At 45.4% G+C, this 8,833-nt stretch overlaps 1 pseudogene; it reads right to left on the minus strand.

Annotated features, from left to right (window-relative positions):
* Positions 1–8,072: 8,072 nt before the first annotated feature.
* Positions 8,073–8,251, minus strand: LOC144147433 (U2 spliceosomal RNA; annotated as a pseudogene).
* Positions 8,252–8,833: the final 582 nt, after the last annotated feature.

Genomic DNA, 8,833 nt, shown 5'->3' on the forward strand with positions numbered 1-8,833 from the left:
GTCGTTTTATTTTAGCATCGGGTCGATGCACTCTTAGAGGGGGGGGGGGTAATGCCGCGAACCATGTAAGGGTTTGTTTATTTATTGTTTGTTTTTAATGCCCGGCCGCGTCCGGCTCTGTTATCTGTGTCCCAGGCGAAGCGCGTGTTCCATTCTTTATTTTTATGCCGCACGGGCTATCTCATTCAGATAAGCAGAGTGTTTCGCCCTAACGCCGCTAGCCCAGAATAATCTTCTGTGATCTACAATGTTCTGGATGTGAATCGACGTTTCCAGAAACTCTCGCGCCGAAAGATAAAAGCCTGCACAGCAGACGCCGTGGCATTCGATTCTGCGACGCTCGCCGACGCAAGTCACTTTGTTGACCGCTCTTTCGCCGCCTCTGTATTCTTTTCAGTTGTTAGGGGAGCACAAGTTCGCTCCAACAAACTTGTTTCTCCTTCAAGACAACTGTGTCGTCATTGGCTTCGTGACAATATTCACCCCTCACTATTTCCCTCCCTCAACTGTCCTTCGTGCGGTGCTCTAGCCACCGTGTCGCACTCCATGTGGGCATGTCCTAATGATCCCTTCCCCTCCATAGCGTGTGACGAGCAGTGGGAGGGGGCGCTGGGTAGCTCGTATCCGGGGATCCAAATCTCCCTGGTGAACCGAGCCACCGCTGTCGCCGTCAGGCTCATGCCACCGGCCACCCCGCCCTCTTAACTGGCGTATACAATAGTTTCTCTCTCTCGCTCTCTCCGTTTGACTCGTTTGACTGCACGCTTGAATGACAGCCATGAGTTAAAGCCCTGAGTGATAATGATTGATTGATTGATTGGGGGGGTTTAACGCGCCGACGCAACGCAGGCGATGAGGCGCGCCGTAGTGGAGGGCTCCGGATTAATTTTGACCACCTGGGGATCTTTATCGTGCGCCGAAATCTCGTACACACGGGCGTTTTTGCTTTTCGCCTCCATCTGAAAAGCGGCCGCCGCGGCCGGGAATCGAACCCGCGACCTCGTGCTCAGCAGCGCAACGCCTTAGCCACTGAGCCACCGCGGCGGGTGTGAGTGATAATGTTTTTAACACGAAAGTGTTTTATTCACGGATACACGAAGATTTTGCTGACGACATATCCGTCACGGAAGTGACGCCAGTACAACGAAGAAAGCGGCCTGTAAAGGGTGCACCCCTGCACGCAGGGTCTTTTTGCGGGGAAGCAACCTTTTGTACTAAAGAGTATAAGGGGATAACTACTCAAGAACTCACGAAAAGCATCTTAAGGTTAAGGAAAAGCGAAACGCAGCTATAATGAAGCATAGAGCTCTGTGGGGGTATAACAAATATAAAGTAGGAAGTAGTAAGATGAATGTGGAAAGCAGTAATGGTTCCGGGTCTCACATTTGCGAATGCTGTACTCTGCTTAAAATCAGACGTTCTATCAGGTCTTGAAGTGAACCAGAGAACGGTAGGACGTTTGGCCTTAGGCGCGCATGGAAAAAGAACTAACGAAGCAGTACAGGGAGATATGGGCTGGGTGTCGTTAAAAGTTAAGCTGGGTGTCGTTACGAGTAAAATGTGTATTGAGATGAGGTTGAGAGCCATGGATCAACGAAGGTGGACACCTAAGGTTTTTAGGTACCTATACTTAAAAAGCGTGGACAAGCAGTGGTTAAGGAAGACTAGAAGGCTAACGATGAAATATGGAAAAACAGTGGAGAATCCAAAACAGCCAAGATAACCAAAAAAGAGGCAAGGCAGATTGAAACGAATAAATGGAGAGAAAAAACGGAAGCTAAAACGTCATTAGAGATGTACAGGGCTGAGAAATAGAACATCAGAAAGTTAAATTTCTATGATAATTCCTAGGGCAGTGCTTTGCTTTTTAAGGCTAGAGTAGGTTATTTGCCAACTAGGAGCTGTGCGGGGAAGTATTCACAAAATGATGGGGTATGCATGGTCTGCGGAAAAAAACAGAAACGTGTTAGAATGTGAGGGTATCCATCCAAATCTACATGAGGGAAATATTCGGCTTCCAGAAGCCCTAGGATTTAAGGGTAGTACAGAGGAAGCTAACTTCACGGCTGTCGAGGGGACGAAAAGAAGATTACAATGCTGGTGGACGAAAAGCCGAGAGGGGAACATTGCCTAGGACAGTTACCACCTGTAACAGAAAAAAGTATTTTGGGCCTAATAAGCTTTTTATGCCTGCCCTAAGCAGCGCTAGTATTAAACCAAGAGTATAAAACATAGGTATATTAGTCCTTTTTGTTAAGATGACATGTCATCACCCCGCTACAAAGAGGAAACCAATAGCAATCATCATCATCATCACCAGTACGTTAGATCGGGGTTGTTCGTTTGCGAGTTTTATGTTTTAACACGAAATTGCTTTATGCCGGGATACACCAAGATTTTACTGGCGTCATATCCGTGACGGGAATGACGCCAATACACCTTTGCCGAAGCGACCCGCCAGCAGGACTTTGCTCGCCAAGCCCATCCACAACACAGCCGCCGACCCACAAATCATACTCAGCTGCAGATTTCGCTGCACATTTCACTTTCGTGTTTTACTGATTCCTATGACAGAGGAATGAACTGCAGTTTTTTTTTTGAAACATTAGGAATCACCTCACTGATGACGTTGGCTAGTGGGATGTTTTGATGTTTGTATTTGCTTCCCGTTGCTTTCAGCGCTTTGGTTTATTCTGTTAGCAGGAGACGCGGAAAACTCTGAAACGTGAAACATTTTTCGTGAGAACGACGCCTGTCGGAGTCGCAATGAAGTGGAGCAAGTTATCAAACGCCGTTTTTAAAGACGATAGTCTTTCTTGAGCTATTTACACCCAGAAATTTTGGTCTGTCTGTTTGTCTGTTTGTCTGTCTGTCTGCCTGCCTGCCTGCCTGCCTGCCTGCCTGCCTGTCTGTCTGTCTGTCTGTCTGTCTGTCTATGACTCGATTTAGCCCCCCGGGCTGTGAAACAAAATCTTTGCAATAGTCTTATACACTCACAGCCAAATCTAAACGTATAAGTCCAGTTTAATATTCATACTTGTCAACATTGTTTAAAAAGAACAAGATATTACACAAATTAAAGACAGAAAATTAATACATAAGGGATGTCCACAGCGTTCCTCAATAAAAAAATTTATAGATGCTTGATTTTTGCGAAATGAAATACTACATCCACTTCAGAAAAAAATTCACTCCGCCACCTGCTGTCGCCAGCGCCACTATATAGTTTCTGGCGGCATTTTAAGATATCAAGCCGCAGCAGTGACGAAAGGTTGCAAAAGATAGATTCCACTTTCTGCTTGGAGCGCAAATAGACTAGATCAACGTGGTTCTATAACCGTTGTAGTAGGGAGCCTCGATTCACACGCGTCTCCACCGCATGGCAGCGCTGGCATCAAGACACCCGGCCTGGAGCAGTGGAACGCGATAAATTTAAAATGATTTAAGCAAACCTTTCGCGTCTTCACCTTGGGAGGAGCGCGACGCAAGAGGAACAACAATGAGAGGTGAGCGGGAAAGCTAAGGGAGGCATTTACTTGGCAAATGTCGACAAAGACTATTGTCTTTTGTCGACATTTGCAACGAAAGGAACAGATACGCGGCCAATTGTTTTCAAAATATCGACCACAGATGTAGGTTGCCTTCACGGCTTCTTTCAAGCTTTTGGAGCAGAATGTGCGCCTGATAAGTTGGTCCATACGCTGATGTGTTCGCTTGTCGTCTCCGTGTGCGGTGGTCAGACGCATAATGCTGGTTCATTGCATTGTAAAAAAACAAACAAAAAAGAACACGCGAGTCTGCAATCACTTACGACAAAGCTATGCATAAGCTTAATCTGGACTGCGATCTCAGCAGGCTTACTACTATTTTTTTATTAATCCCGAGAGGGGAATTGTGTCCGGCATCTTTATTGAGAGGGCGTCTGTGTCTCGCAAAGAAGTGAAAGATGGCAATGTGCGAATAAAATCGCGTAGTATGGTTCGTGAAGGTTCTATAACAGCACGTTTCTGCAACATTAGCAAATGCTACTGCTGAACTTCACTGTTGTAGCGAAGCCAATTATTTGACCTACATTAAAAGAAAACACGTTATGGGGGATCATTCCTTTGTTTCATATTTTAATATTGGAAGTTTATTTGCCCATGGATGAACTTATGTACGATGTTTAAAGCGGGGCAGTGAAGACAAAATGCGAGTTTGGTTCATTCAAAAGATTGCCTCGTTAGAATCATACTGACACCACTTTTAACGTAAAATTCGCTCGAATAAGCCGTATAATTAGGAAAAAAGGAAATGGCCATGCGACCCATTAGCTCATTTCCCACAACAGAAGATATGCTGTCATACCAGCCACCTCTGCAATTAGCGGAGGCCGGAAAAATAAAACGCAAATTAGGCAGAACTTATAAGCTCACCGAACGAGCTATTTGCGCTTAAATTTGGGGCACATTCTTTTTGTATCAGTAAGAATGGTGGGAGAAACAGTGGAAGTTACGAAGGTACACGTAAACAGAAGTACCAATGCGTACTGCTGTTGGTACTGCGCGCAATATGCTTCGCTTAGATGCGCAGCAATGCAGGGCTTTGGGGTTGTCTCAGACGACACTGGCCGATTGACGCAAGCGACGGTGTCTTACGTGACCATATTTGTCGAGCGAGCACGATGTTTCACGAAACGTATATTTTCTCCATGAACAAAAGCCATCTTTAAATACATTCGCAACAAACCAAAGGCAGAAAGCTGCTTGCCGCGGTGTGGTGACTCCATCTAGTTTGAATAAGAGTAAGCAAGTCTCCACTCCACACCAAGTTGAGCTGAAAGACCTGTTCTTATGATGTAATTGCAAACGGCGTTCAAACACACATTTTGGCGCTAGGATAAAAAATGTAGCTTAAATTGATTAATTTCGCGGTGAATATAAAGCATCGTTTGCTTCCGGAAAAGCGCTGGGGGCACTATAGAACACGAGATCTTTCGAATAATATCAACTTGTAGTTTGTCTTCATGGACCCTTTAAAAATCGTCACTCGTTTGAGACAAAAAAAAAAAAAAAACGCCGTACCTTGAGTAAGTCCAGTGCGCTTCTCATAGTGGCTTCATGTATTACGATTTGGCTTGTGAGGTTACTGGGCGAGCATATGTCAACAATGGCATAATGTAAGACCTTCTTTGTCGTCCAGTACTCCGTTAGCTTCTTCGTGGCCACTCCACTGCTGACTCTCGTGGTCACTTCGGTTACTTTTCTGAAAAGTTGCGGAACAGCACCGAGTAAAAATTTTAAGCACCACACCTGGCTTTCAATTCGTTTTTACCGGCAACGGAGCACACAAGCTGTATTCATCATCGAAATTTCAAAGCACAGCTTTATGTAGACAACACATTACACATTTCGGAGTGCGTCGAACGCGAACTGAACACGAGCCAAAAATAGTATTTCTATAGAAGCCGAACACGAACTATGCCTGGAACTGGATCTAAAATAATATAACTTATAGTCTCCGACAGAGAGGTTCGACCATGCCCAGTTGATAGTGCACAATAAGGGTCGTTTGCTAACTTCGATTTGGTACGCTTACCTGGATTATCTATTCGCAACAATTCAGTACCAAAAAAAAAAAGCAGCCCTGTGTATATCTCTTAACTACACTCTCAGTACAGAGTAGGAATATTAAACTTCAACAATCGACTCCACCATGACGTGTTGACTGCTTAGTGGCGTTGTTCTGCCTGCTGAACGCATGATTCATAGCACGAAACTGTCATCGCTAACCCTAACCACACCCTTGCGCAAATCCACACGCCCACAGCATACCTTTTCACTCCCCGATGGAAAAACACGGGCTTTCAATTTACCGGCGCATACGAGGGCCTTATTAATGTGGAATAATCTTCCTGGGCGTATCAGGTATCGCAGATCATTTCGTGAACACGGGTACAGCCATGTTTGATGCTAGTAATATTGCTTCTATTTTACTCACATTCTTTTTACCCTGATTCATATTTGTATATCCATATTTGTAATATTTGAGATTCTTTTTGAATGACTTTGGTTTTGCATTTTGGGTATGAACCTTTCGTAAGCCTGATATCATTTGTGTATGCGTTCGCACATTGTATACCCGTGGCTTCGAATTTGCTTTATGGTGCTTTGGCCGTCAATATGTACCGTGTAGTTCCTTTTTTCCACTTCTCGCGCCTATCAGCCAGCCCTCGCATTCTTTCATTCCTTCTCAGTGATAGTTTCCACACCTGTTTTGTTTTTGTTTTTTGCTTGAAATCTTACCTTTTATATAAGTTTTTTTTGCATGCTTTTGTTGTTGTCCGCCGTTTCATTCTCCTAAATTTTCACCTCCCTTACCGAATGCTCTAGCATTTTCATGCCTGTAAAGTATGAAATGTATAAATAGCCATAAAAATTGCCCTAAACTACGGCCGCATATAAGGGAATGCCATTGGCATATTTGCAGTTATTTCCAGTCGTGCGATCATCAGAATTAAGAAACTTTATGTATTTCATAATGCAACAAAATATGACAAGCGCCTGTATCCAGTCTCGGAGCAGTTCAATGGTGTTTATTTTAGGGGCGAAGCACCTTAGGGGCTCGGCCTGTCGAGGTCTCATCTCGTCGTCGCCTCATGTCATCGCAGTGTCATGAAAGGAGCCATGAAGAGAAAATACAACTTCGTTTAATTTGAAATAACTAGGATTCAGTATCTCACTCAGCTCCATTACAGCCACAAAAGATGTTTTTTTAACGAAAAAAAAGCAAGAAGTATTTAAAAATTTTCAAATTTTGCGCCACAGTGACGTGTTATGAGCAAGAATGACGTCATACGGGCCAACAATAAAACATAATTTTCAGTGCGTTAACTGCACGTTAGCATTCAAGTGATGCAGTCAAATGGAACTAGAGGCCCCATTACAGACGTCTAGCCATGTGTCGTCGCGACAGGTCAGTTAGGCGGCCGCCAATCGCCCGAACAAGGTTCCGTGACGTCATAGAAAAGTTGCGGGAAATTGGCTAGGGGGTCGCCACGGCTTCACACGTTTTCTTTCGTATCTCCGTTATTTGTTCGAAGATTGCGATGATATTGGTATCATTGTTATCAGGACTAAGCAGTCTTTCTAATAAATCCAACTGGTATTTTGTCTTCATGGCTCCTTGAAGTCACGGTAATAAACACCGGAACACTCGCTCTCCAAACCTCGCACTAGAACGTAACACGTACTAAATAAGACGCCGGGGCACTCGTTTTCCAATGTCTCGCGCTAGAACGTTTTATCTATGTGGGAAAAACGCGTACTAACACAATACACCACGACATTAGTTTTTTAACGCCTCGCGCTAGAACGCTTCGCGCTTCAAAGACACGAGACTTTTACAGCAAAGCTGTATACCTCTAGACTCCCCCCCCAACAATGGTTTCATCTCCTGGGGGCAAAAACGCCAAGGCGCCAAGAATGCATTTGTACACTGCATGATCTGCCCCTCCTCAGGTTTCCTGTTAGTTGCGATGGCTGGGATTTTTTGTTTTTGTTTCAATACGTCCTCGTACACAAAATAGTTGTGAACACAACATTGTGGCCCCTGCTGACGGCGAATTGACGCTTACTGACTTTGGAAGGAATTTGCTTCATGTGTAAAAATATCAACGAGCACAGCAAAATAATTTACTTATTTGTTTTGCTGAGAACACCACATTGTTTTTTTTTCTGAGCATCACACAAATGAAGGCCCTGCATTTGAGTTTCGTTAAGACTGATTGATTGTAGGGTTTAGCGCGCCGACGCAACGCAGACGATGAGGCGCGCCGTAGTGGAGGGCTCCGGATTAAGTTTGACCACCTGGGGATCTTTAACGTGCGCCGAAATCTCGTACACACGGGCGTTTTTGCTTTTCGCCTCCATCAGAAAAGCGGCCGCTGTGACCGGGAATCGAACCCGTGTCCTCGTGTGAGTCTCGTTAAGAACAAACTGACATACATTGCTCTCATCAAATGACTTCAATGAGACTAGGGTGTCCTGGGTTTAGGGGAAAATTCAGATATTGATTACAGGCCCCCGGAAGTGGGTCGTGGAGCCGAACCCGGCAGCAGTGCAACGCCGGGACAACCCGGGGCGCCGGAGGAGCAAGCGCCTTCGCGGCGCCAACTGGCAAAAATTAGTTTATTATCTTGAGTCGAAATAGGACTCGTATCAGATAATAAGCTGATAAGAACACATAAGTCGCGTGTGCATATTGCGGCATACCGTGTATGTTCCGGTCGGTCAGCGACTACCTGCGAACCGCTGCCTTTTCACAGCAATAGTGCGATCTAATTTAAGGGGACTCACCCGTTAACATTCATATGCGACGTACTACTCCATGAGTCACGGGCTCAAAAACAATTGTGCACAAATACCATAATTACCCAATTCTATCGCGCCCCTGATTCTAAGGCGCACCCGATTTTCCAGGCAAAAAACCGAAAAAACTTGCACCTCCGTTTGCAACCCACAAGGAACTTTGTGAGCAAGAACAACGAATGCGAGAGAAACCAGCGATTTATTCCCCGAAGTAACCTCACTCATCTCGCTCCTCATCGCTCTCCGCTGACCACAACATCTCGTCCTCGGTGCCGTCAAGCGCGTTCGCGATGCCACACTTCTGAACGAACGTTCAACCATGTTCGTTGGGATCGTGGTCCACACCTCGCATGCCCATCCCGCGAGCTTCTCCAGAGGCATACGCTTCAGCCACCCGCTCGTTGTGCACGCGTGGGAGCCGCTCGTAAGCCGCGGAAGCGGCGCACCTTCGTTGCCGCTGCTGCCATTGATGTTATCAAGCATGC

This window comes from Haemaphysalis longicornis, unplaced genomic scaffold (genome assembly GCF_048455015.1).
Source record: "Haemaphysalis longicornis isolate Haplotype H1 unplaced genomic scaffold, Haemaphysalis longicornis Haplotype H1 scaffold_7, whole genome shotgun sequence".
Classification (NCBI taxonomy): Eukaryota; Metazoa; Arthropoda; class Arachnida; order Ixodida; family Ixodidae; genus Haemaphysalis; species Haemaphysalis longicornis.